Source organism: Pogoniulus pusillus, chromosome 2, assembly GCF_015220805.1.
Source record: "Pogoniulus pusillus isolate bPogPus1 chromosome 2, bPogPus1.pri, whole genome shotgun sequence".
Lineage (NCBI taxonomy): Eukaryota > Metazoa > Chordata > Aves > Piciformes > Lybiidae > Pogoniulus > Pogoniulus pusillus.
Window position 1 is genome coordinate 6,543,399 of NC_087265.1, and position 23,762 is coordinate 6,567,160.

General features: G+C 52.6%; 1 protein-coding gene and 1 long non-coding RNA gene across 5 annotated transcripts in view; both read left to right on the forward strand.

Annotated features, from left to right (window-relative positions):
* LOC135181782 (uncharacterized) overlaps positions 1-23,762 on the forward strand; it is a 164,455-nt gene that overhangs the window by 48,503 nt on the left and 92,190 nt on the right. The window lies entirely within an intron of this gene.
* The window catches only part of GALNT13 (polypeptide N-acetylgalactosaminyltransferase 13), a 102,379-nt gene continuing 87,285 nt past the window's right edge, over positions 8,669-23,762 (forward strand). For 3 of the 4 annotated variants that reach the window (XR_010304985.1, XR_010304987.1, XR_010304986.1), the window contains exon 1: positions 8,669-9,070. The gene's annotated coding sequence lies outside the window, so the exon portion shown is untranslated. The remainder of the gene's footprint in view (positions 9,071-23,762) is intronic. The other variant, XM_064155121.1, reaches the window with a different exon arrangement.

The window sequence follows — 23,762 nt, forward strand, 5'->3', positions numbered from 1 at the left end:
GGCAAGGAAGCTGGGGAGGGGCCTGGAGCACAGCCCTGTGAGGAGAGGATGAGGGAGCTGGGGGGTGCAGCCTGCACAAGAGGAGGCTCAGGGCAGAGCTCATTGCTGTCTGAAGGGAGGCTGTAGCCAGGTGGGATTGGGCTCTGCTGCCAGGCAAACAGCAACAGAAGAAAGGGGACAGAGTCTCAAGTTGTGCCAGGGGAAGTGCAGGCTGGATGTTAGGAGGAAGTTGTTGTCAGAGAGAGTGATTGGCATTGGAATGGGCTGCCCAGGGAGGTGGTGGAGTCTCTGTGCCTGGAGGTGTTGTGGCAAAGCCTGGATGAGGCACTTAGTGCCATGGTCTGGTTGATTGGCCAGGGCTGGGTGCTAGGTTGGACTGGCTGAGCTTGGAGGTCTCTTCCAGCCTGGCTTGTTCTGTGATTCACTGAGGAGGAGATAGAAGTAATAAACTCATAATAAACGTCAGGAAGATGCAAGCCCTTTAGTAAGGGAGAAAAAAAAAAACCCAAGCAACTAACCAAACCTCCTTCTGTGCTGCTTTTAACAAGTGGAGCTGTCAGTGATATAAATGATAATGTGCATGGAGGGAAAGGAAGCCATAAATCCTCTCCTCCTGAAATAAAACGTTATCAAACATGAAGAAATGGGCTGATGACAGAATTAATTCTGCAGTAACAGCCAATAGAGAGGCACCTGGGTAAGAGCAGTTTGGATCTGGAGCAAAAAGGGGTTTCCCTGACTGTTTGCTCACATCAGAAGTGTCCTCTTGATCCCCCCTCAAACTGAAATCAGCCCTGGAGTGATATTTTTAACTTCCCCTCCTTGGTGGACTTGTAGCCAACCAGAGCCTGGGCTGCAGCAGGAGAAGTGAGGCCAGCAGGGCCAGGGAGGTGATTCTCCTCCTCTGCTGTGCTCTGCTGAGACACCACCTGCAGTACTGCAGCCAGTTCTGGAGCCACTATGACAAGAGGGATGTGGAGATGCTGGAGTGTGTCCAGAGAAAGGCCAGGAGGATGCTCAGAGGCTGCAGCAGCTCTGCTGTGAGCACAGACTGAAAGAGTTGGGGCTGTGCAGGCTGGAGAAGAGGAGGCTCCCAGGTGAGCTTCTTGTGGCCTTCCAGGATCTGAAGGGGGCTACAAAAAAGCTGGGGAGGGACTTTTTAGGCTGTCAGGGAGTGACAGGACTGGGGGGAATGGAGCACAGCTGGAGGTGGGGAGAGTCAGACTGGAGGTGAGGAGGAAGTTGTTGAGCATGAGAGTGGTGAGAGGCTGGAATGGGTTGCCCAGGGAGGTGGTTGAGACCCTGTCCCTGGAAGTGTTTCAGGCCAGGCTGGCTGAGGCTGTGTGCAGCCTGCTTTAGGGTAGGGTGTCCCTGCCCATGGCAGGGGGTTGGAACTGCCCTTCCAAACCTGACTGATTCTCTGATTGCTTTGGGTGCTGGTTCCAGCACCACGCAGTGGAGCAGCAGGAGGTTGCACTGCAAGGGACCATCAGCTGAAACGCCTGGCACAGGCTGGTTCACTGGGTAAAGCCAGACCTTCGGGGGGGGGGGGGGGGGGGGGGGGGAGTGTGGGGGAGTGTTCAGCACCAGCTTCTCACTGGACCTGAAACAGAGGTCACTGAGATTTGAGATTCTGAGTGCACAGCTGTAGGAAGAGACTAGTGCAGCACAAACGTTCAGAGGCTGCTCAGGGGGATTTCCAGCTCTGCTGATCCTTCCCTTTTCAAATTCCAAGCTGTGTGATGCACCTACCTAAGGGAAAAACACAGGGCAGTGGTAATGCTAAAGCCTTTGTTCACCTCCAGTAGCAGAGATGTTTTCTTGCCAAGGCAAAGAGCTGGGGGGGCAACCAGAGCACTTCCAGAGGCTCTCCTTGAAACCCTCTGCTCCCCTTAAAGGGAAGAATAGAGAGAGACTGATGGGCTAGGAAAGGACTGATGGGATGGAAAGGAGAACAATGCCAGGGAAGAGAGACAAAGACACAAACCAACATGGAACCCAGCCCCTTATGACAGTGGTGGTGCCGTTGGCACCAGTGGTGCTGAGGACAGGCACTGGAGGGTCCCAGCCTGGAATCAGCAGCAGATGGGAATTGGATTCAGGACACGGATTCTGGAACTGGACTCAGTGACAGATGAGAACCAGATCCAAGATTTGGATTCTGGAAGTGGATTGAGGAACACAGGACTGGGGATGGAAGGCAGAAGGGACAGAGTTCTGCTGGGATACCAGCCAGGGAAGAAGAGGCTTGGCCCTGGGGATCCCTCAGCTTGACACTGCAGATGCCATCCATGGGCTGTGCTGGGTGGCCTCAATAGGCCATGCAGGAGCGGGAAAGGCACAAGCTCCTGCCAGTATGGTACACAGAAAGTCTGTCTGTTTATTGACCCTAAGAGTGGATTCAGTACACACATATGTAATTCTGATAAGTTTCCTTAGCCAAAACGCTTGCTTGTCCCCAGGGCTGTCCAGCCTGCCCCCCTTCAAGGCCCCCTTGCCCAGCTCAGTTTACAGACAGCAGCTAGACTTTCCCAGCTTCTACCCAAGGCCACTTCCCTGCAGCTGCACCTCTTACCGGTTCTCAGACTGTTCAGTTACTCAGCTCTGTGCAAACCCCTGACAGGGCTGCAGTCCCTTGTTGGGCACTTGAGGCTCACCTGCCTTGGCTGCTCCTCCCCACAGGTGCCAGCTCTACCTTGCTGCCCTCCAAGATATGGCACAAGCTGTGGCAGTGCCCTTGGCGTGCAGAGGAGCAAGTGTCAGGCAGAGCCTTTCTGCAGCCAGCCCTTGGCAGGACCTCTGCTCTTTAGCTTCTCCCTGCTAGAAGCATCCTGTGGCTGTGCCAAGCTGCCCTGAACTGCAGCAAGTGCCTCAGTGAGCAGAGCCTGAGCTGGGAAGTCTGACCAGAATCAGGACAATTCTGTTCTTAATTTTAGAAAGGAGAAGCAGAGTTAACACTAGAAAGACAGGAGTGGCAAGAAGCAGCTCAAGGTTCAGCCTCTGCAGACGAGGAAGGCAAGACACAAGGAGTTCCTAGGATGTGTAAAAGAAAGGGGAATTAAATCACAAAGCCCAGATGACATTTGTCCAAGAGACCTGAAGCAACCGAACGCCTGCCAAATGTCCCCAATCCATCATTCCCCACACCTCCTCTATCAGCTGAGCCGCTCCAGTGTCAGGGCTTGCTTTAAAAACGGCTCCAAGATTTGTCTTCAAGACATAAAGGGAGTAGAGGGCATAAAGTATTTAAATGCAAGGATATTTCAACCTCCTCTCTGCAGGGGCAGGGAAATTTATCTCCAAGGTTATCCAATTTCTCTTCGAACGGTGAAACCAGGGCGGCGTAGCCGCGTGGGAGCCTCCGCAGAGGAGGTCTGGGATTAACTGGTGCATTAGCTGAGATTGCTTTAATGTTACAAATGACACTTCATGGGCTGATGAATAGTTACATCTGGTTTACCTGTGGCTCTGCATTTGAAGAGGGAATACAGCAACAGCGATAAAATTGAGTGAGGAGAGCAGCGCCGGGGCTGCCGTTAGCTGAAAGGAATAGGCAAAGAAAGGAGGTTGGCAGGCAGGAGCTGTCAGTCTGTTATCTATCAGCCTGTTTCTGGGAGCTGGTGGGAAGGAGCTTGACATTTTGGGTAATTATTGATGTGAAAAAAGCCAGATGAGAATGAATTGGCTGCTGCTGTTGCTGCTTTCAGCTTTGCTCGCCTTCCTCACGGCACAAGTCAAAGGAGCTCTTCTGGGAAATCAAAAGGCATCTCTGATTTTTCCCCTGGGATGGGAAAGGGTTAACTTCTAGTGTGGCAGATCACAGGATGTTAAGGGTTGGAAGGGACCCAAGGAAATCATGGAGTCCAAGCCCCCTGCCAGAGCAGGACAATACAATCTAACACAGATCACAGAGGAGCATACCCAGACAGGCCTTGAAAGGCTCCAGAGAAAGAGATGGAGAAGATCGTGGTGGAGGGGTTGGAGATCAGCCACTCTTTGTGCCCCAAAGAGAGGTTTAAAATGCTCTGAGCAATTTTGAGAAGAGAAACAGAAACCATCAAATTATTTCTTAAATCCCAGAATCTCAACATGGGGGTGGGGGGTGGGGGGGTTTGGAGGGGACCTCTGGAGATCATGGAATGGTTGAAGTTTGAAGAGGGGAGATTTAATCTGGAGATGAGGAAGAAATTCTTTCCAGTGAGGGTGGAGACACTGGAACAGGTTGCCCATGGAGGTTGTGGATGCCTCCTCTCTGGAGGTGTTCAAGGCCAGGCTGGATGGAGATGTGAGCAATGTGGGCTAGTGGGAGACACCCCTGTTCATGGCAGGGAGGATGGAATTAGATGGTCTTTAAGGTCCTTTAAGCAAGTGTCCAAAACAATCATTCTAAGAATCTATGAATCCCAGCATGGTGGGGTCAGAAAGAACCTCTGGAAGTCATTTAGTTCAACTCCCCTGCAACACCAGGGGCACCCACAGCAGCTTGCCCAGCAGCACAGTGCCCAGCTGGGCTTGGAAGCTCTGCAGAGAAGGAGACTCCACAGCCTGTCTGGGCAGCCTGCTCCAGGCCTGCAGCACCCTCACAACAAACAACTTTCTCCTCATCTTCAGGGTGAATCTCCTGGCTTTCAGTTCGTGCCCACTGCCCCTTGTCCTGTCACTGAGAAGAATCTGTCCTTGTCCTCCCACCCACCACTCTTTAGATATTGATAAGACTCTCATGAGCAAAGACAGTTCACAGGGTAACAGAACTGTCAGGGTTGGAAGGGACCACAAGGATCATCTAGTTTCATCTCCCCTGCCATGGGCAGGGACACCTTACACTAGATTAGGTTGCCCAGAACCACATCCAGCCTGGCCTTAAAGACCTCCAGGGATGAGGCTTCCAACACCTCCTTGGGCAACCTGTTCCAGTGTCTCCAATTCTCTATTCTATGAACTAAAAAGAAATCTCTGCTGAGAGGTGGACATCTCTGCTCTATGACAATGTCTGGTTACTGTCAGCAGCAAAGAAAGCTCCTTCCATGAGATGAAACCAGCTCTGAAGTGGTTTTAAACTGCTCTCTCAAACAGGTGGTGTCGCCATGAACCTTGGCACAGCATTAGAATCAGAATCAAGCAGGTTGGAAGAGACCTCCAAACTCAGCCAGTCCAACCTAGCACCCAGCCCTGGCCAATCAACCAGACCATGGCACTAAGTGCCTCAGCCAGGCTTTGCTTCAACACCTCCAGGCACGGCGACTCCACCACCTCCCTGGGCAGCCCATTCCAATGCCAATCACTCTCTCTGCCAACAACTTCCTCCTAACATCCAGCCTAGACCTCCCCTGGCACAACTTGAGACTGTGTCCCCTTCTTCTGCTGCTGCTTGCCTGGCAGAAGAGCCCAACTCCCCCAAAAGCACCACTGAATTTTGCAGTTCTTTTGCATTTATTACTTTCAAAGGGTTTCTAAGGGTGCCTGACACTTGTGGATTGTTCTTTTCTCTTCCCACGTTGGCTCACATCCTCCTGCTTGAAACAAATACGTTCCTACTGGCGCTAGGAATGAAGAGAGAAAGACTACTTGGCACTTCTACAGGCAACATCCATGCCTGCATCCTAACATACTTTACAGGAAGCAATTAATGCTCACAACGCCCGGGTGGGGTTAGAGATAAGAAAGCTGCAATGCAGAGAAATCGACTCGCTCATCCTCACAGAAGCACAGAACTGGGGCTTCTCAGCCCTGCACTCCAGCACCAGGCCAAGTTCTCTGCTCAGATGGAGCCCACCTTAGCAGTTACTGAATACTTTATGAGCTTGAGGTGAGGTACACTGCACAGGCTTTGTAGCCCAAAGAGAGGTGGAAACATTCTGAGCGATCTTCCAGGGCTGTTTTGAGAAACAGAAAACATCAAATCATTTATTAAGCCCCAGAATTCCAGCAGCATGGTGGGGATTGGAAAAAGACCTCTGGAGAGAATATACTCCAACACCACTGGTCAATAAAGCAGGGCACCCACAGCAGCTTGCACAGCAGCACAATGCCCAGCTGGGCCTGGAAGCTCTGCAGACAAGGAGACTCCACAACCTCTCTGGGCAGCCTGTTCACACCAAACAAGTTTCTCCTCATCTTCAGGTGGAACCTCCTGGCTTCCAGTTTGTGCCCATTGCCCGTCGTGCTGTCCCTGGGCACCAATGAGAAGAGTCTGGCCCCAGCTGCTTGCCCCCATAGTCCTTTATCTCTTGCTGAGCATTGCTCAGATCCCCTCTGGGGCTGCTCTTCTGCAGGCTCCACAGCCCCAGGGCTCTCAGCCTTTGCTCCTCACAGAGATGCTCCAGGCCCCTCAGCAGCTTTGCAGCCTGCACTGGACTCTCTCCAGCAGTTCCCTGTCCCTCTGGAACTGGGAAGCCCAGAATGGGACCCAGCTGTGGCCTCAGTAGGTCAGAATAGAGGGGGAATAGAACATCCCTTGACCTGCTGGCCACAGTCACCTGAAGTATTATTTTGAGGCAGACTATGAAATATTTTTATGAACTGTTTTCTAAGGGCAACAGTGAAGTGCCAAGAGGTTTCTCCTCCGTGTATTAAGGCAGCCTGGTTATTCAGTCAGTTTTCAGTGTCAAAAGAGATATTCCACAGCTGACAGTGAAAGGTTATAAGTCAAGACTTTTTTTTTCCTACTTTGCTTCAGTGCTGCCGAGTCTGGTCACAAACCAACAGGAGGAGGGGAAAAGGAGTGTGGTGAGATCAACCCATTGTCTCAAAAGACAAGCCATCTCGGAGCTGTTGTCATAGAATCAACCAGGTTGGAAGAGACCTCCAGGCTCAGCCAGCCCAACCTAGCACCCAGCCCTATCCAGTCAACCAGACCATGGCACTAAGTGCCCCAGCCAGGCTTTGCTTCAACACCTCCAGGCACAGTGACTCCACCACCTTCCTGGGCAGCCCATTCCAATGCCAATCACTCTCTCTGACAACAACTTCCTCCTAACATCCAGCCTAGACCTCCCCTGGCACAACTTGAGACTCTGTCCCCTTGTTCTGTTGCTGCTTGCCTGGCAGAAGAGCCCAACCCCACCTGGCTACAGCCTCCCTTCAGGTAGCTGCAGACAGCAATGAGCTCTGCCCTGAGCCTCGTCTCCTCCAGGCTGCACATCCCCAGCTCCCTCAGCCAAGAAAGCCACCACTGCCCACTTCAGTATCTGCATGATCTTTACCCATCTGCTCACGTGGACAGGATGGAGACAGTTTTGTCTTTTGCCCTTCCTTTTCTGAGCGTGACTTTGCTCAGGCAGTAACACCCGAGGCGATGCCGAAAGCACGCTGACACTTTTGCCACAAGAAGAAGGACCTCCAAGACCTGCGGGTGATGATCTGAACCAGCATCCTAACGGTGCGTGGAGCCAGCGCTGCTCTGCTGGCAAGCGCCGGCTCCCGGGGAGAGGTGGCAGCAGCTTCTTCTGCCGTTTACCTGCAGAGTGGCAGCAGAGGTTCCCTGCAGGGCAGGTGTTCCAACAAGGCTTCAGTGAGTTATTGATTTTTAAATGGAGAAACACAACATTTTGACATGGAGCTGTAACTTAGGACAGGTTCTCCTGCAGCAGCTGGTAACCAGAGCTGGGCTCGGAGGGTAAAAGCTGTCTGAGGACTGGAGCATGTGTGCGTTCCCTTAAAAGCGTTAACAGGAGTCACTTCTAATAGAATCGTGGCGTGATTCAGGTTGGAAGGCACCTTAAAGCTCATCCAGACAAGTAACCTGACTTTGCTTAGGGCTTTGGCTGGCAGTGAGGAGCAGGCAGACATCCCTCGGGGCTGCGGAGCCAACCAAAAGCTCGGCATCTTGGTGGAGGATCAACCCGGCCGCATCTCCTGACCCAGCAACTGACACGGACCGCAAGCACTTCTCACGACTTTAATAGGGGAGATTACGCCCGTGACGGGCTCGCTTCTTCCCCTTTCCTCCACCCTTCCACTCACCCAGCCCTTACTAACAGCATACCAAGCTCAGGGGGGAAAGCTCCTGCTAGGGGAGGTCTCCACGGCTCCCCGGAGCTGTGCCAGCCACAGTAGTAGGGACACCAGCGCCCCTGCCCGCTGCCCTCGGCGCCCCTGCCCGCTCTCCTCAGCGCCCCTGCCCGCTGCCCTCGGCGCCCCTGCCCGCTGCCCTCGGCGCCCCTGCCCGCTCCCCTCGGCGCCCCTGCCCGCTCTCCTCAGTGCCCCTGCCCGCTGCCCTCGGCGCCCCTGCGGGCTCTCCTCAGCGCCCCTGCCCGCTCCCCTCGGCGCCCCTGCGGGCTCTCCTCAGCGCCCCTGCCCGCTGCCCTCGGCGCCCCTGCCCGCTGCCCCCAGCGCCCCTGCCCGCTGCCCCCAGCGCCCCTGCCCGCTGCCCCCAGCGCCCCTGCCCGCTGCCCCCAGCGCCCCTGCCCGCTGCCCCCAGCGCCCCTGCCCGCTGCCCCCAGCGCCCCTGCCCGCTGCCCCCAGCGCCCCTGCGGGCTCTCCTCAGCGCCCCTTCCCCTGCTCGCTCCTCATCCCCTTCCCTCGCCCACTCGCTTCCCTCCTCCCCTGTGCCCCTGCTCGCTCCTCATCCTCTTCCCCTGTGCTCTCCTCAACACTCCTTCTCTTTCCCCCCTTCTCCCCCTCCCCTACCATCCCCTCAGCGCCGCCTTCCTGCTTGCTCTCGGCAGCCGCTCCGCCGAGGAGCCTCCTCCCCGCCCCCTCCTCCCCTCTCTCCCTCCCCGGTGGAAGCAGGCTCGGTGCCCGCCGCAGGGACCCCCACCTCCCCTCGCCCCCGCTCCGCCGGGGCCTCCCCGCAAGTATCGCGGGAGCGGGCGCTGCCCGCGCCGCCGCAGCCATTGGGCGGTGCGGCGGCAGCGGCGGAGAGGCGGCGGCTGAGCGCTCGGCCACCGACCCCGGCGGGGAGAAGAGGCAGGAGCGCGGAGCCGAGCCGAGGAGGCGGCCGCTGTCCCGTCGTGCCCCGGCGGCCATGAGGAGGAGGAGAGCGGCGGCACCGCGCTCTGCCCCGGGCGGGCGGCGGCGGCGGTACTGAACGGCGGAGGGCGACGCTGCGGGGCTCGGCGTCCAGCCACGGGTAAGCGGCCGGAGGAGTGCCCGGGTAGAGTGGGACGGGGGCTGCCAGGAGATTGGTGTGTGGGTGGCGGGGGGTGGTCGCCCCCCTTCGTCTCAGCTTTTGCTTCCTTGGCAACTTTCGGTACCTGGCGGTGGGGCTGCCGTGGCCGGGAGGTGGGGAGAAGCTGCCGTGTTTGGGAGGGAGCTGCTGTGGCCGAGGGGGAGCTACCGGGGGCTGGTGCGGAGCTGCGTGGGGTCAGTGAAAAGCTGTCGTGGCCGGGGGGAAGCAGCCGGGGGCCGGCGAGAGACTGCTGGGGGTTGGTGTGGGGCTGGCGAGTAGCTGCATGGGGTCGCCGGAGGCCGGCCAGGAGCTGCCGGGAGCCGCTGGAGGAGCTGCCGGGGCCGGTACATGGGTAGCGGTGCGCTGGCTCCGTGGATCAATCTGTCCTTATCCCGTTGCCTTTCCTGCTGATTCCTGGCAGGCTTTGCAGTGAGAGGCTTTTTAAAGCGGAGATAAGCCTGACCTGAAGCACCATCTCTAGGCAGCGACGTGTGACAAAGTGAGATTCATTCCATCCCGGTCCTAGCAGGCAGGTTTCTCCCTTGCGAACCCATCCCTTTGCTTCCTGAGGTGGTGAGAAGAAGCCTAAATGTCGCTGGAAAAGACAAGGAGATTTGAGTCTGTTTCTGACAGAGATGGAATAACGCTTAGGGCTGTAGTTTCAAGCTGCCTGATCCTCTTTCTTTCCCATTTCTCCTCTGCTGTCTCCATTGCACTGCTCGGGGCTGGCTGCGAAGCGCTGCTGGGGTTTTACCAGCTGCTTATGTTCAGGTTTTTTTGGGGGGTATAAGGAGTCAAAACCCAGCCTAAGTGAGGTTTGACGCTGCTAAGGTTTGTTTTTCTTCAGAGCATAGAATCATAGAATCAACCAGGTTGGAAGAGACCTCCAAGATCATCCAGTCCAACCTAGCACCCAGCCCTAACCAATCAACCAGACCATGGCACTAAGTGCCTCATCCAGTCTTTTCTTGAAGACCCCCAGGGACGGTGCCTCCACCATCTCCCTGGGCATTATAAAGTTGGGGTGCCAGCTGCTTTGCCAGGCGTTGGGGCACAAAAACTTCCTCAGACCTACGAGAAAAATCAAGTTTATTTGATAGTTTTGATAAGGAATTGAGATAGGAAAGACCAAAAAAGATAAAGTAGCTGCTAGAGCTGCTGTTAGTTCCCTTCTTTGCTGCTAAAAGAGAATATTTGGGTGCTCCTGGGTGGCTGGAAATAGTAAGAGGAAAAGATTAATGAGAGATTAAGACATGCTCAGAATTATGCCAAGGAAAGCAAGAGGCAGAGATTATTTTAACTGCTTGGTGGCTGCTGGGCTTGGAGGAGATAAAAACCAGGCCTGAGAGCTGCTGTTGTTTTTCCAATTAGTCTTTTTAATTTTCTCTTCTCGTGCCCTTGGCTGGCAGCAGATTTGGTTACCACTGATCTGGATGCTCTGTTTTTGCTCAGTAAAACCAAGCTAAGGTGCTCAGGCTTATGAGGAGGCATAAAAATGCTGCTCTGACTTGGGGTGTGGGAAGGATTATTGTCTTCTGAGAAATTTTAGCTGGGTTTGTTACTTCAGGATTTCTGGTGGTGGTGATAAAAAGTGAGGCTTGATGGCATCAAAGTGAGGTGGTGCAACTCAGCATGGGTTTGAGCTCTCCTGGGGTTAGGTTTTTGAGGTTTGGAAGTGATTTGTTTAGTAGAAAGCTGCTTCGGGGAGGCAAAGCATGTGCTGTGTCTTCCTGTCTCTCTTCCTACCTATCACTGATGAAGCCTTTGCAAGTTGCAGGGGATGAGTGTGCACGATGGGGGATGCTGATGGTGGTGGAACAGGGTGGGAAGGCAGACTGGCAGGCTCCTCGGTGACTGCTGATGAGCTTGAAGAAAACTACGAGTGTAAACAGCTCTGCCTTTCAGGCAGGGCTGGAGGCTGGAGGGGAGGATGGAAGCCCACAAGGCTCTAGGATTTATGGCTCTGAACACCTGCCTCCCGCCCACCCTGGCAGAAGATGTGATTCTTCCTGAGTGTTCATGAGGAGCAGAGGTGATAAATCTGTTCCCACCAGCCACACCACCACCAAGAACCTATTCCTAGAATCTTGCCGTGGTGGGGGTTGGAAGGGACTTCTGAAGATCATCTTACCTAGTCCAACACCCAGGCTCAAGCAGGGGCAACCCATAGCAGCTTGCCCAGCACAGTGCTCAGCTGGGCTTGGAAGCTCTCCAGAGAAGGAGACTCCACAACTGCTCTGGGCAGCCTGCTCCAAGCCTCCAACACCCTCACACCAAACAAGTTTCTACCCATCTTCAGAATCCTCCTGGCTTCCAGTTTGTGCCCACTGTCCCTTGCCCTGTCACTGGGCACCACTGGAAAGAGTCTGGCCCCAGCCTCCTGCCTCCTACAGGTCCTTTATCTCTTGCTGAGCATTAATCAGATTCCTTCTGGAGCTGCTCTTCTGCAGGCTCAACAGCCTCTGAGCCTTTGCTCCTCACAGAGATGCTTCAGGCCCTTCAGCATCTTTGCAGCCTCCACTGGACTCCAGTAGTTCCCTGTCTCTCTTGAGCTGGAGAGCCCAGAACTGGACGCAGGACTCTGGATATGGCCTCAGTAGGTCAGAGTAGCTGGGGAGAAGAACCTCCCTTAACCTGCAGCTCACACTCCTTTTCCTGCAACCCAGGAGACCACTGGCCCTGGAGAGCAGTTCTTGTAAGAACACAGTGTAGTAGCCAGAGGAAAAGCTCCTGAGCAGTTTATATTTAGGAAAGTGCAGAATCAGGTTGAGTTAATTCCCTTCTAATGTTCAGTGCAGTTGTTTTGGGTTGAGGCAAAATGCAGTTGAGAGCTACCTAAGCCCACTGTCAGCTGACAGAAAAATGAAGGTGGAAGAAGAAAAGTGGAATTGCTTAGAGAGAAGAAACTAGCAAACCTTAAAATAGGATTATCTTCTTTTCCCCCCCTCTGTAAAACACAATTCTAGTGGGTTTTACACGTTCCTAGATGAACTCCTGAGAGTGGAGCTCCATTTGGCTGTCCATCACTTCTGTCAGTGTAGGAAAATGCAGCTGGGGGCTTTGAATGCAATAAATGGAGAGCTGAGCACTTGATACACACCTGCTTTCTTCAGGGACGTTGGGATGAGTGGAGAGAGTCCAGCAGAGGCTCCAAAGGTGCTGATGCTGCACGTTCCCAAATAGAAACTGCTCATGAGCTTTTCCTGTGCCTGGTGCAGATTGTTCTTAAACATACTTCTTATCCAAGAAGGCCATTGGGCTCCTGAGGTGTATGAAGAGTGTGGCCAGCAGATCAAGGAAGGTTCTCCTGCACCTCTACTCTGAACTAGTGAGGGCACAGATGGAGTGTTGTGGTTACCTTCAGGTTCCCCAGTTCAAGAGAGACAGGGAGCTACTGGAGAGAGTCCATCAGAGGCTATGAAGCTGCTGAGGGGCCTGGAGCATCTCTGTGAGGAGCAAAGGCTGAGAGCCCTGGGGCTGTGGAGCCTGCAGGAGAGCAGCCCCAGAGGGGATCCGAGCAATGCTCAGCAACTGCTAAAGGAGCTGTGGAGGCAGGAGGCTGAGGCCAGACTCTTGTCAGTGGTGCCCAGTGGCAGGCCAAGGGGCAATGGGCACAAACTGGAAGCCAGGAGGTTCCATGTGAGGAAGAGGAGAAAGTTGTTTGTTGTGAGGGTGCTGGAGGCCTGGAGCAGGCTGCCCAGAGAGGCTGTGGAGCCTCCTTATCTGGAGAGCTTCCAAGCCCAGCTGGGCATTGTGCTGCTGAGCAAGCTGCTGTGGGTGCCCCTGGTGTATCAGAGGGTGGTTGGAGTGGATGATCTGCAGAGGTCCCTTCCAACCTCTCCCATGCTGGGATTCCTGGATTTCTTTGGTGATGCTCTGGTTCCAGCTGTTTGAAGCTTTGCCTCTGCGATCTTGCCTTCATGCACAAGTACGTTTACACCAATCCCACTAGTCATGGCACTTTGACTCATGCTTTACTGGCCATGGTGGTGCTAGTCTAACGACTCTATGATCTTAGAGGTCTTTTCCAACCAAAACTATTCTCTGGTTCTGTAATCAAGTGGACACTGTGTTCAGTTGTTTGTTGGTATCAGTGTGGTGGTGGTCATGATTGTGTCAGCATAGCCAAGCAGGAGATCCATCATCTCTTTGGGATGTGTGGTTCAGTACTAGGAAGCCACTTACCAGAGAATCACAGAATTAACCAGGTTGGAAAAGACCTGCAAGATCATCGAGTCCAACCTATCACCTAACACCTTCTAATTAACTAACCCATGACACTAAGTAGTGCCTCATCCAGTCTCCTTTTAAACACGTCCAAGGACAGTGCCTCCACCACCTCCCTGGGCAGCCCATTCCAATGCCAATCACTCTCTCTGCCAACAACTTCCTCCTCACATCCAGTCTGGACCTGCCTTGGCCCAGTTGTGTCCTCTTGGTCTGTCACTTCTTGCCTGGCAGAAGAGACCAGCCTCACCTGGCTACAGCCTCCCATCAGGTAGTTGCAGACAGCAATGAGGTCAGCCCTGAGCCTCCTCTTCTGCAGGCTGCACACCCCCAGCTCCCTCAGCCTCTCCTCACAGGGCTGTGCTCCAGGCCCCTCTCCAGCCATATTTATCAAGGTTCATGGAGAAGTCCTTGGGGACATGGCTGCAGCTTTGTGGGCTCAGTTGATTGTTGGATACTTGTATAGGTCTTCCCTAGGTGGCGATGCCCACCGCCTGCTTGCTGCAGCATTCTGCTCTTGTTTTGAGGAGCTAAAAATCTGCTCCTGGGTGGTTCTCTGTCAAGTTGTCAGTACCACTGGAGTACTTGTTACTTTTTAATTGCAGTGGTGTGTGGGAGAGCACCCACCACCTGAAAACAGAATAAATAGAGGCAGCTTCCTCTCTGCTAATTAGCTGTCATGAGGTGCTGCAGCAGCTTGCCAGGAGATACCTGCTTATCACCCACTGGGGCTAGGCTGCAGAGAGGCAGGGGTGATGCCAGCTCTAACTGGCAGGTCAAGGAGGTGCCAGTGAGGTGGTGACCAAAGTCCTCTGCTCTCTCTTTGGTCAGGCATTGGAACAGGCTGCCCAGGGAGGTGGTGGAGTCACCATGCCTGCAGGTGTTCAAGAGACTGTGGCCATGGCACTTTGAGACATGTTTTAATTGAGACATATTTAATTTGAGACATGGTTTAATGGCTGTGGTGGTGTTGGGTTGATGGTTGGACTGGAGGTGTTCAAGAGACCTGTGGCCATGGCACTGTGGGACATGGTTTAATGGCTGTGGTGGTGTTGGGTTGATGGTTGGACTGGAGGTGTTCAAGAGACTGTGGCCATGGCACTGTGGGACATGGTTTAATGGCTGTGGTGGTGTTGGGTTGATGGTTGGACTGGAGGTGTTCAAGAGACCTGTAGACAGGGCAGTTTGGGACATGGTTTAATGGCCGTGGTGGTGTTGGGTTGATGGTTGGACTGGAGGTGTTCAAGAGACCTGTGGCCATGGCACTTTGGGACATGGTTTAATGGCCACGGCGGTGGTGGTAGGTTTTGCCTCTGCCCACCTATCCAGCCTAGCAGGGTTCCTCTGCAGGGCTCTTCTATCCTCCAACAGATCCACACCTGCTCCTAGCTTGGTGTCATCTGCAAACTTACTGATGATGAGAATGGGAGAAAATGGCCTGAAATTGTGCCAGAGAAGGGTTAGGTTGGACATGAGGAACAATTTCCTTGCTGCCAGATTGGTCAGGCATTGGAACAGGCTGCCCAGGGAGGTGGTGGAGTCATCCTCCCTGGAGGTGTTCAAGAAAACTGTCGACTTGGCACTTGAGGACATGGTGGTGTTGGGTTGATGGTTGGACTGGTTGATCTTGGAGGTCTTTTCCAACCCAAACAATTCCCTGAAGGCAAAGTCTTGAAGGAGGGAATTAACCCAGTTAAATTCCTCCCCAAATCGACATCATTTGCAAGCTTAAGTGGCTTAGAGTGAGATGGTCCAAACCCCAAAAAGCTTTTCTTGGCTGGGTGTTGGGGATGTGGTGTTCTGAGAGGAGCTGCTGGTGGTGTTTGGCTGAAGAAGGCAAGGCAGAGTGCAGGGGAGGCTTCTGTTACAAAGAGCTTTGGTTAGATGAATTAATAAGTCTTTTCCACTTTAATTTCTGAGTCAGGGAAATGCATTTTCAGATGAAGAGCAGGGCTATTATTAAATGTCAAGCAGCCTATTTCTGGAAAGGAGGGAGGGGGAGAAACTCATTCTTGAAACACAAAACATTGGATAACTCCAACTAGAGACAGATCTGATTATTTATGTCCATCCCCCCCTCCCCTTGTCTTATGTTTTATTATCTTCTTGCTAAATGTGAAAGAGGTTCTTGTATTGATCTTGGAGATGGGCAGTTAGAGAATCACAAACTCCTTTAGGCTGAAAAAGACCTTTGAGCTTATCAAGTCCAACCACTAACCCAGCACTGCCAAGTCACCACTGACCTGTGGCTCTCAGCACCGCATCTACACAGCTTTGAAACCTCTCCAAGGATGGGAACTCCACCATGGCTCTGGGCAGCCTGGCATGGTGGTGGTAGGTTAATAACCTCAGAGGTCTTTTCCATCCCAAGCAATTCTGTGATTCTTTATTGTCTGTTACTAAATGGAGCATGCTTGGAGAAGAAAGTGGAAGAAAAAGGGCCAAGAGGAGGGCTTTGAATTTCTTTCATGAACTTCCAGCATGCTGTAGCACCTGGGATTGTCTTATGTCTGGTTGCTGAGTTTATGCCCAAAGCCTTTAAGGATTTTTTTGTTTTCTTCAGTTGGTTTTAGATGTATTTTTTGTGTGCTGCTTGTGCCAAGAAGTTGTTAAAAACACCCTGGTTTGCTATAAGCTTAGCATGTGAACAGTTTCAGATTGTCCAATGTCTGGAGATTGTCCAAAGTCTGGACAATTTCTGTCCATTTCCTCTTCTATCAGGTGACAGAATCACAGAATCAAGCAGGTTGGAGGAGACCTCCAATCTCATCCAGTCCAACCTAGCACCCAGCCCTATCCAGTCAACCAGACCATGGCACTAATCCAGGCTTTGCTTCAACACCTCCAAGGACAGCAACTCCACCACCTCCCTGGGCAGCCCATTCCAATGCCAATCACTCTCTCTGCCAACAACTTCCTCCTAACATCCAGCCTAGACCTCCCCTGGCACAACTGGAGACTGTGTCCCCTTCTTCTGTTGCTGCTTGCCTGGCAGCAGAGCCCAACCCCCCCAAGAGCAGCGCTGAATTTTGCTGGTTATTTTGCATTTATTACTTTCAAATTGTTCCTTGTGTCCAATCTAAACCTTCCCTGGTGCAACATCAGGCTGTTAGTTCTTCTCATATCACCTGATACTGGGAGGAAAGGTCATTCCTCACCTCACTCCAACCTCCTTTCAGGGAGTAGAGAGTGATGAAGTCTCCAATCAGCCTCCTCCAGACTGAACATCTGAGTTTAGAGAGAGTGATTGGCATTGGAATGGGCTGCCCAGGGAGGTGGTGGAGTCTCTGTCTCTGGAGGTGTTGAAGCCAAGCCTGGCTGGGGCACTTAGTGCCATGGTCTGGTTGATTGGCCAGGGCTGGGTGCTAGGTTGGACTGGCTGAGCTTGGAGGTCTCTTCCAACCTGGTTGGTCTTACGATTTTTTGATCTTCAGTTCCCTCAGCTGCTCCTCTCCAGCCCTGTTCTGCAGACCCTTCCTGAGCTTTGTTGCCCTTCTCTGGACCGGCTCCAGCCCCTCAATGTCCTTGGAGTGCAGGCTCCAAAACTGAACCAATATTTGTGCTGTGGCCTCACCAGTGCTGAGTAGAGATGTGTGTTCACTTCCCTACGGTTGATGGCCATGCTATTGCTTATCCAAGCCAGGGTGCTGGTGGCCTTTTTGGCTACCTGAGCAACACTGTCTCATGTTCAGACAGCTGTGAATGAGCACTGAGAGGACTGGAGCATCTCTTTGAGGAGGAATGGCTGAGAGACCTGAGGCTATTCCTATGTGACCTTTAGGTGTACCTGCCTTGGCAGGGGGTTTGGACTTGATTTCCAGAGGTACTTTTCAACCTCTACCATTCTGTGATCAAGAGCTAAAGAGTGGGAGGCGAAAGGATGGGGCTAGTGGTGCCAAGTGACAGGGCAGTGGGCACAAACTGGAGTCCAGGAGGTTCCCTCTGAAGATGAGGAGAAAGTTGTTTGGTGTGAGGTACTGGAGCCCTGGAGCAGGCTGCCCAGAGAGGCTGTGGAGTCTCCTTCTCTGCAGTACTTCCAACCCCAGCTGGGCATTGTGCTGCTGAGCAAGCTGCTGTGGGTGCCCTGCTTTAGCAGGGGGCTTGGAGTGGATGACCTGCAGAGGTCCCTTGCAACTCCACCACGCTGGGATTGTACACTCTGTGTAAGAATATCAGCTCATTTCCTCAGCCAGCTAATTCAGACGTTAAATTAGTGCCGCTGGCAAATCCTCTCTATGATGCCACTCAAGTGATGTCCACAGCAATGAACACTGAGCTCAGGAGAGCAGCAGAGTGCTTGATTTTAAAGAAAATGAAGGGAAGTGAGCAATAAATGCACCCATAAAGCCCTCTAGTTGTGTTTCAGCCTTTCAGATCTGATCTATGGTTGGATTTGATGATCTTAAAGGTCTTTTCCAAGCGCAGTGCTTCTCTGGCTCTGCAGCACATCTGCCCTGGCACAACCTTTGCAAAAGACAGGAAGGTGAGCTGAAGAGTCAGCAGCAGTTTGCTGGGGGAAAGGCCCCAGCAGAAATAAAATCCATAACAAAGGTCTTTTTGACACGTAAGGAATGTAGAGCGAGAGTGCAGCTCCACGTCCCCCTTCCAGCCTTCACCTCTGGTCAGTCAGAGGATGGATGTGAGCATTTTTGGGTGGTTCTCCTGTGAGCCTCTGCAGCTCTTGAGGTGAAAACCAGGCAACAGCAAGATTTAAGCTCTGGTCCCAGAAAGATTTGATGGTGCTATTTCTGCTGCAGAATCAGGGTTGGGACAGACAGTGCTGCACCAAATGGTGATCAGCCAGCAGGAACTAGGACAACTCCAAGCACAAAGCACTGGGGGTATTGTGGAACAGGATCTCACAGAACCATAGGTTTGGGGTGGAAAAGACTTAAGGTCATTCAGTCCAACCATCAACCCAACACCACCATGGCAATTAAACCATGTCCCAAAGTGCCATGGCCACACATTTCTTCAACACCTCCAGGGATGGGGACTCCACCACTGCCCTGGGCAGCCTCTTCCAGTGCTCAATGACCCCTTTGGTGTGGAAATTTTCCCTGATACTCAACCTAAACCTCCCCTGCTGCAAGTTGAGGCTGTTTGGACTCAATGATCTTGGAGATCTTTTCCATTCTAGACAATCACAGATCACAGGATGTGAGGGGTTGAAAGGGACCTCTGGAAATCATCAAGTCCAACCCCTCTGCCAGAGCAGGACCACACAATCTAGCTCAGGTCACACAGGAACACATCCAGACAGGCCTTGACAGTCTCCAGAGAAGGAGACTCCACAACCTCTGTGGGCAGCCTGTGCCAGTGCTCTGGGACTTTTACAGTCAAGTAGTTCTTCCTCATGTTGAGATGAACTTTCTATGCTGTAGTTTACACCCAGTGCCCACAACTGAGAAGAGTTTGTCTCCTCTCTCTTGAGTCCCAGCCCTCGGATATCTATAAATATTGATTAGATTCTCTCTAAGTCTTCTCTTCATCAAACCAAACAGTCCCAGGTCTCTCAGCCTCGCCTCACAGAGCAGTGCTGCAGCCCCTTCAGCATCTTTGTAGCTTTCTCTCGTAGTCTCTTCAGTAGATCTCTGCCCCTTCTGAAGTGGGGACCCAGAGGTGAATGCAGTATTCAGGTGAGGTCTCACCAGGGCAGAGTAGAGAAGCAGGACAACCTCCCTCGACCTTCTGGCCACACTCCTCTTAATGCCCCCCAGGACCCCATTGGCCTTCTTGGCCCCAAGGGCACATTGCTGTGCCCTGGAGAGCTTCTCGTCCACCAGCACTCCCAGCTCCTTCTCCACAGGGCTGCCCTCCAGCAGATCACCTCCCAGCCTGTGCTGGTGCAGTTTACTGTTCCTCCCCAGGTGCAGGACTCTGCACTCATCCTTGCTGAACCTCATCAGGTTCCTCTGTGCCCAGCTCTCAGCCTGTCCAAGCCTCACTGAACGGCCTCACAGCCTCCAGGTGTCTCAGCCAAGCTTCCCAGTTTGGTGTGGTCAGCTAAATTTGTTGAACAAACTCTCTCTGTGTCTGTCCCTGTCATCAGTGGCACTGATGAAGATGCTGAACAGGACTGGACCCAGCACTGATCCCTGGGGAACTCTTATCTTCACTGCCTCTGCTGGTCAGCACTGAGTAAGATCCCCCTGACAACACCTACAGTCGGCTCAAGCTTTCCTTCAAGTTGTTTTCCTTTAGCCTGAATTGTTCCCAGGCTGTGTGAGAGGAACTCTTGAAAGGCTGTGAATTGAGCTGCTTGCTAACACAGGGACATGTCAGCCAGGATGAGTTTCAGCACTGACCGAGGTGCTCAGCTGCATATGTTACAGAAGGATTCTCACAACAAATCACGGCCAGGAAGTGCAGCTTGGGCTGGGTTAAACCATGGAAAGGCAGAGGATTACCACTGGAGGCACACCAGTCATGGAGCTTCAGCCACTTCGTCATCTTCCTCATATGCCTGCTGGCTGGGAGTTGTCTACAGTTATGGATATGGACCTCAAAAAGTCAACCAAGGCAGTTTTCTGCTCCCTTCCAGCATCGTTTATTTTTCCCACCTGAATGGGAGGCTGTAGCCAGGTAGGGTTGGCAACTAGCAACAGAAGAAGGGGACAGAGTATGAAGTTGTGGCAGGGGAGGTCTAGGCTGGATGTTAGGAGGAAGTTGTTGGCAGAGAGAGTGACTGGCATTGGAATGGGCTGCCCAGGGAGGTGGTGGAGTTGCTGTGCCTGGAGGTGTTGAAGCCAAGCCTGGCTGAGGCACTTAGTGCCATGGTCTGGTTGATTGGCCAGGGCTGGGTGCTAGGTTGGACTGGCTGAGCTTGGAAGTCTCTTCCCACCTGCTTGATTCTATGATTGTGTGTGTACAGGAGGAGAGAATAGCAGAATTGCTGTGGTTGGAAGAGACCTTGGAGGTCACTGAGGAAAGCTGCCAGATCCATGGCTCTCAGCACCATGACTCCACGGCTTTGAGCTGCCTCCAGGGATGGGGATTTCACCACTGCTCCCTCAAGGGGAAGAAATTGTTCCATGAGGAACAATTGCCCTTAAGGGCAACTTAAGCCTGTTTCCCATTTTCTTATCACTTGTTCCTTTGAACAAGAGACCAACCCCAACCTGTCTCCAGCCTCCTTCCTTAGAGTTGGAGACAGCCTAAAGGCCTCCTCTTCTCCAGGCTGAACACCCCCAATTCCTTCAGCTGCTTCTCCCCAGCCCTGTTCTCCAGACCCTGCACCAGCTTGACTGCCTTTCTCTGGACTTGCTCCAGCTCCATAATGTCCTTCTTGGAGCGAGTGGGCCCAAAGCTGAAACAAAAATTGGAGGAGTTGTATTTGAAGTTTGATTCTGTGCAGATGCTGGAGAAGTAGTCTCTGTGGAAGTCTGTAGATGTGTATTTGCTATTGAACCAAACCTGGGCTATCAAACCCCAGGAGAACCCACAGATTATCAGAACAGGCAGTTTGGATTCTGCTTTTCAGCTGTGAGGCATCACAGACGTCAGCAGCTCAGGTGTGCTGCTGAACTGCACTAAGGATCACAGAATGCCAGGGGCTGGACATGACCTTGAAACCTCATCCAGTCCCACCCCCCTGCAGAGCAAGATCACCTAGAGCAGGTCACATAGAAGCACATTCAGGTGGGTTTTGAATATCTCCAGAGAGGGAGAACCATGATGTGGTTTGGAAGCACAGCTCTCTTCCTTCTCCTCAGAGGTAACCAATACTGTGGTGTCCAAGCAGGTGTCTTTGTGTCTTCTGCTCCTCTTAAAGCTCTTCCAGCCCCTATCAGAACTCATCTAAGTGTCTAGTGGCCAGGAGAAAGGAGAAAACCTTCTTTTCCTTCTCCTTCAAGACAAGCTGCTGGGATTCAGGGTGTTCCATTACCTCCCTGGGTTTTGACCAGTGCGCTCCCTTCACTGCCAGCTGCTCCCTCGTAGCTGTACCCGGCGGTGGAAGAGCCTGAAGGAGTTGGAACCACTCATCAGCAACAAAAAAATGAACTTAAGCAAGCTCCAAAGCTCTTTGTGTTCTGGAAAGCCACTCTGGTGCCATGAGGAACATGTTGGGAATCCAGGGCATGATTTGGAACCTTGCAGGGCTTTCAGCAGTGTCTGGTACCCAGAGGAGCAGCCCCCACAGTTGCTAGGCAACTGCTGGCTGATGCTGTGATGCAGCTTGCTCTGTGCATGCAGATGTGGCTACAGCTGGGAAAGGCAGGAGGTGAGATGTTCCTCTGTGTGTTCTGGGCTGGCTCCTGTCATACAGGGTAGATAAAGCTGTGTTTCATCAAACCCCAGCTCCTGTGGGCACATTCTTGAGCCTCTCCAGCCAACATGATGGTCAGTGTTGACCTGACAACTGCAGTTCAGCTATCCAGGACCTTTCATTCCAGAAGAAACTGACTGATGTCACTGGAATCAGCTCACCCAGCAATGAGGATTTGCCACTTTGTGTCCCTTCTAACCCAAACATCCCAAGATTCTCAAGTTCTTTGTGTCCCTTCTAACCCAAACATCTCAAGTTCTTGGGAGAGGAGATGGCAAACTCAAGTGGCTTTGCCCAGGTAGGGGTCAGAGTAGATTTGATGTTAGCTTGGAAGATGTAATCCTGGTTCTAGGATATAGGGAGAATCAGTTGTTTTGGTTGGAAGAGACCCTCGAGATCATGGAGTCCAACTGTTAGCCCAGCACTGCCAAGTCACCACTAAGCCATGTCCCTCAGCACCACATCTGTATGGCCTTTCAATCCCTCTGGGAAGGTGGACTCCACCACTGCCTTGGACAGCCTAGACCAGGTCTTGACAACCGTTTGAGGGAAGAAATTGTTCCTCATGCCCAACCTAAACCTCCCCTGGTGTAACTTGAGGCCATTTCCTCTTATCCTGTCAGCTTGTTCCTTGGGAGAAGGGACCAACACCTGCCTAGCTCCAACCCAGTGACAGGACAAAGGGCAATGAGCACAAACTTGAAGCCAGGAACTTCCATCTGAAGAGGAGGGGAAACTTGTTTGTTGTGAGGGTGCTGGAGACCTGGAGCAGGCTGCCCAGAGAGGTTATGGAGTCTCCTTGTCTGGAGAGCTTCCAAGCCCAGCTGGGCATTGTGCTGCTGAGCAAGCTGCTGTGGGTGCCCCTGATGTAGCAAGAGGGTTGGAGTGGATGATCTGCAGAGGTCCCTTCCAACCCCACTGTGCAGGGGTTCTCTGAATTAGTCAGGCTTGAATATTAAAGTCAGGTTTATTGTATTTTGTTTCCCTGGAGGAAGGGCACTCTTGACTCTGATTTGAAGGTGTCCCTGCCCATGGCAGTGGGGAGGAACTAGATGATTTTAAGGTCCCTTCCAACCCAAACCATTCTTTCATTATTGTACGAGAGAAGGTTGCCATCATCCCTTCACTCTGGCCAGCCTGATCTAGGGTAGGGTGTCCCTGCCCATGGCAGGGGGGTTGGAACTAGATAATCCCTGTGGTCTCTTCCAACCCTGACTGATTCTGTGATTCTAAGAGTCTGTGGCACGTCCTCTGTTGAAGCTCGCAGAGCTTCAGGGTTTGCAGCACACTGCAGTGCTTTCTGCACTGACCTTTTATGGAATCATAGAATCATTAAGGTTGAAAAAGACCTCTTAGATCATAAACCCAGCACCACCATAGCCACTAAACCGTGCCCTAAAGTGCCATGGCCACAGATTTCCTGAACACCCCCAGGGATGGGGGATTCCACCACCTCCCTGGGCAGCCTGTTCCTGTGCCTGACCACTCTGGCAGCAAATAAACTGTTCCTTGTGTCTAAGCTCAGTAGCTTCAGGCTATTTGCTCTTGTCCTGTCTGTAGTTGCTTGGAAAAGAGGCCAACACCAGCCTCACTCCAACCTTCTGTCAGGGAGCTGTTGAGAACCAGAAGGTGTCCTGTCAGCCTTCTGTTCTTCAAGCTGAACAAGTCTGGTTCAGAAGCTGCACAGCACTGGGATCAGAAGATGCTTCCAGTTAGACTCATAGAATCAGCCAGGCTGGGAGAGACCTCCAAGATCATCCAATCCAATCTATCCCCCAGTTGCTCATGGATGATTTCTGCTCTTCTGAGGTTCACTCCCTTCTGTTAAAACAAGATCTGATGAAGACAAAAATGTCTTCTGTGTTCTGAAGAGCTCAGGGAGGAAGAACCTTTGTATCTGAGCTGGTACTGTGCAAGAAACTCTTCTGCTCAGCACTACAAAAGCCAGTTAGAGCCACCATGGAGACAGAGCCTGCATGGGGAGGGTTAACACTTCAGCTCTCCTCTAATAAAGATCTCTCCTCATTTGTTCTTATTTTGGGGTTTTTTTTCCCTCTCTTTGTGATTTTCTTCTGATAATTAAACTGTTTCTGGTGACTAGCATGGAAATGAATCGTGAGAACCAGGACCACGTCTGCTGGAGCCCTTGAAATTTGC